Below are 4,739 nucleotides of genomic sequence, written 5' to 3'. Positions count from 1 at the left end.
AAAGCGCTCGAACAGGGGGTCCAACGCATCCTTAGGATGAATCTTTTGAACATCACCAGTTGGTTGCGGGGGTGTCGCCAGCTGAAGCCATGGAAGCCATAAGCGCGGAAAGAGGCGATACCCAGTGACAATGCTGCAACCAGGGATTCCATATGTCTGGCGAGGTTGATTCCTGGTACTCCGTGAGAGAGTGGGAACCCCAGGTATTCGGAGTGTTTCGGTTCGGTATGTGTGGGCGCCATTTTCAGGGGGAGATAACGTGTGTTCCAAGGTGCGTCTGCAAGCGTCGGCGTGATAAGCTCACCATTTATACGGAGGGTTGGCGCCGCGTGTCGCAAATCGGTAGATCGTATTCGCTGTTTAATGACACCCTGTTCGAGGCCAGATTTGCGTCCCCACGCATCAATGTCATCTAAAAAGGGCTGGAGCGAAACCGATCGAGGAACTTGGATCCGTGTGTCATCAACAAATAAATAAGAACGGAGGAGCTTGGGCCAAAATTGTGCTAGCGTGACAGCTAAGGAATCCATGTAGATAATAAAGAGCTGGGGGCCGACGATTGAGCCTTGTAGGATGCCATTAGTTCTATGGAATAAAGACGAGAGCGTGCAGCGGTATGTCACTCGGGTAGGGACCCACCCAAAAAGCGCGCGGAGGCAGTTGATCCAGTTTTCGGGCATTCCAGCGTGACGAAGAAGTACTCATAGGCGTGGGAGAGCAACCTTGTCGTATGCCTTGGTTTTCGGTCCAGACAGACGTCGTTCCACTCCTCTTCTGACTGTGTCTCAGATACCATGGCGGCATGTGCTTATATATGACAGGAGTACCGTGATTTGAAGCCAGCTTGGGTAGCATGGGTAGCAGAGCCGGGGTGGCTCGTAATCAGATTAAGAAAGCACTTTTCAAAGATGCGTCTGTCTATTTGCGTAAGCGTGATGGGGCGGAAGTCGGCGGGGGAGGTGGTATCTGCATCGGCTTTCTTTGGGTGTGCAGTCATGAGGCTGCAGTTCAGAGCTGCGGGGAAGGTACCCGCCTTCAGTAGCTCAGTGAATGCGTTGGCAAGGAGTCTAATCAGTGGGCTATTGGCGTCGGGGTGTCCTAATGTCCGGTGTTCAGTAGAGCGCTCCACTGCGGCCTTCCGGAGGAGGATATGGATCCCGTCGGGGCCAGGTCCCTTATTGGGATAGCGTAGTATTTCCTCCATTACATCGTCGGGGCGTATGGTGGAAGTGATACCAGGAGAGGGTTCAGTATCCGGTGGAACCACGTACGCGTTTGGTCAGTGTCATCGGTACCCGGTATGCAGGGTTGGCGCGAAGACCGTCGTTGGTAAGCAAAATCTTTGAACATTTGAGCATTGCTTTGGGCGGTCAGACGTGGGCGGAACGTGTGGTTTGGCAGCCGCTGAACCCAAGGTCTGTTTAAGTCATAATAGAACCCTCCAAAGATTTGTGGGTTAGTGGCATAGCGCCAGATGCGATCGAGGATCCGCAGCAGCCTTTCCGCTGGTCCATGTTAAGTGAGATACGACCGTAGTAGGTTCTGTTCTGATGCGCTCGGATTTCGGCTTGGAATAGTTGCGCGCGGTATTTGTTGCGTAGTTGATACAGTCGATGGCGATATCGGTTGTATCCATGGGAGTGGAGGCGTTGGTCCGGAGGCGGCGGCATTGCTGGCATTTGTTGGGGCCGATGGATTTGATTCGTGGGAAGTATCTGGAGATCGAGTCCAAAGGTGTGGTCACCGCAGATACCGTAGTCCGTCAGCTTATAAGTTTGGAGGGAGGCGGGGGTGGTAGGTCGATGATACGCATGTTCAGTACCAGTTGAGCCGCCAGCATAGAGGTAGTCCAAGTGCCACGTATTACAAAGAGTAGTCTCAATCGTTTTCATACGTAGTCCGTGATTTGTAGAGGGGTGGCCATACTTGCGGGCTTTGAAGTTGAAATCTCCCCACACGATATCTGGTTGGAAACCGCCAATCTCGGTGGGATTCATGTATTGCCTGACGTATTCTTCAGTAAGCGATTTGAGTGGAAAGCAGAACACGACCATATGAACGCCAAAGCACACAAAGAACACCGCGTACGGTGAAGAGCGTACAAGTTGAAAATTCGAATGGTGGTGTTTGGAAAAGATACTAATACCACAGTGTGAAGGGTGTAAGATATTATGCCGTGTAGTGTGACGTAGTACATGATAGCGTGTGTTTGAGTGTATTTGATTAAGAAATGTGGTGTTATGCCATGTTTCAACCACACACATAACATGAAACTGACTTAAAATCGATATATCGTTCAAACACTTATCTGCATGTGCTGCATTGTCCATGTTGAGTCCTTGTGGGTTGAAGAGCGTCATCCTCATTGGTCCTAACATTGTTCATCATCGGTCAATACTACTGAGCTTTCTTCTTTGACGATGTCAGCCATTGCTATATCATTGCCTGTCGTCGAAGAGTCTGTCGTGGAAAGCTGAGGCTGCGTATTGCTATCCATCGTGTCGGATGATTGTGTCGGGGGGACTGTTGGCATATGAAGTCGCCCGGGTTCCGCACGCGCTGATTCTTTAGCGTTTGCCGGGATTCGCGGGTTAAGTGAGAAGAGGTTTGCATCATGCTTTGCTTGGTAAGCCTTCTGGAGACGGTCCGCGGTAGGTTGGAGGATGTCTGCGTTAGTGGAGTTGACAAGTGGGCTCATTAGTGCATCCATGCTGCGGGCAAGAATTTTTGGCGCTCGTTCATGTGTGCAGCGGGCCTCCCGCTTGGTGCGGAGATAGTGGATTAAAGCTGCTTTCGTAGTGTCGGGATGTTGTTGGGAGCGGGGGTCGATGTTTTCATCAAGCTGCCATTTCCACGTAAGTGCTGCATGTCGTTTCACCTGGGCGACAGAGTCGCTGGGAACACAAAGGCGGATGAAACTGGTGGAGCTTCCGCGGCGATTGGGTTGAGATACCGATTTAGACGGAAGATACTAGAGAAAGTGGTGGCGATTGAGGACTGGTTGGGTATGCCAGTATTTTTCAAATACTGATTGGGATGGGGGCTTGCCGTTAGGGAAAATTGCTCGGAAGAAGAGCCATACCGGTTCAATTTTTTTTATTAAAAATACAAATATTGTTTACGTGAAAAAATATATATTTGAAACGAAATGAAACATGTTGAAAATGGCAAAATGAACAGGACAAATTTCGCGGAAGCAGGTCAAAAAAATTGCAGTTTCGCCAGCATTTGTCCTTTCGACGGCGTCTATTTTCTGATCTCCCGTTGGTGGAGAATTGTTGAAAACAAAAATTCAAACAAACGAAAGTCAGACCGAATTCAATGCCTTGGACCAATACGAGTACGAGATATAAAAATATTTATATTTCTGAAAATTATCAATCAGTCAGGACCAGGGTATGGTAGCAAAATTTGTTCAAATTGAGAGAGACGGGAGAATCGCGCAACCCGTGCTAAGCGTGGATATCTGGTCATTTTACCTGGAATATACAATACCACTGTCTTACGTGAGAGTACATTCCTGCCGGCCACTAGAGGCTAAATATGGTGATCGTTATTTTTAAAATGCTTTTTCAAAAAACACAATATTTAAATATTTCCAGGCTAAGTTTATCACGTTATGGGGATACTTAATAGAAGCTGAACGTAAACGCAATTTTTTTTTTCAGTTTTAGAAGAGCTTACCTAATTTCTTTCTATAGGACTCATTCGTAAAACGAAACCGGTACATTCTTGAATGTTTAGACCCACAAAGAGCCCGTGTTTGCATAAAAAGGCCGCATATGAAATAAAGTTGAACGTAAACCTATATTTATTCGATTTATGAAGGTTATAACAAAAAACGGTTTGAGGTTAGTTTCCAGGTATATATGGTGTAGTCATAGATAACTTTCTAGAAATTTGCATGGAATGAAAAGTAAAAATATGAGGGATATGAATAAGAGCAACGGACGAGTCCGTAAAATTTCAAAATAGACAAGAAGGCGGTTTTGTCTTTTGTTCCGCTATGGTTTTGTCTTTTGTGACTTTATAGCTGTTTTTAATAAAATTGGTCCTGCTCGTTAAAAAAAAATACTGATTGTTTCTATGTTTTTAACTTTTGCTAAATATAATTTGGATGCTCTTCTGGATAAATCAATGTTTTTAACTTGAAAACCAAACTCGAATGAAATGCGATATGTTGTCGCATATTTATATATATAAAAATATATGCAATCTTTATGAATAACTATCGGGCCAGACAATAATAATAGAGTTCTCAGTGTTGACTTCTTCTTGTTGGAAAGACGAACGCGGGAGTTGGAAACTTGGAATCCTGAAATCTGATGACAAACATAGTTTTTAAATTTTGTTTTTGTTTTTGTGTGAACTTTGAGCGAGAACTGTGAAGTGTGCGACCGGCCAACCGACCGTGTGTCGCGTGACGGTGAGTCACTACGAGGTGTTGCATAGCCCCCTATATAAAGAAACATCTGGTTACAGAATTATGTTTTTTTTGAAACGCGGGAGAAGCAAACACATAACACATTGCATACAACTATCAACCCGCCTAAAAAAAGTCATCACCGTCTGCGATTGAATAAACCACATGGCTTTTCTCCCACAAGCATTCTTTCAATATATTTTTTCTCGTTACCTTTCTGAGAAAACTACAATGCATACATATCGAATCAAATCGAGCTTTTCTTTCCATCGGCTCGTGCAGAACTGCAGACTATAAGAAATATTACGTCACCTAC

This window comes from Sphaeroforma arctica, assembly GCF_001186125.1.
Source record: "Sphaeroforma arctica JP610 unplaced genomic scaffold supercont1.378, whole genome shotgun sequence".
NCBI classification, from domain to species: Eukaryota; class Ichthyosporea; order Ichthyophonida; genus Sphaeroforma; species Sphaeroforma arctica.
Note: the sequence above shows the minus strand (reverse complement) of the source record.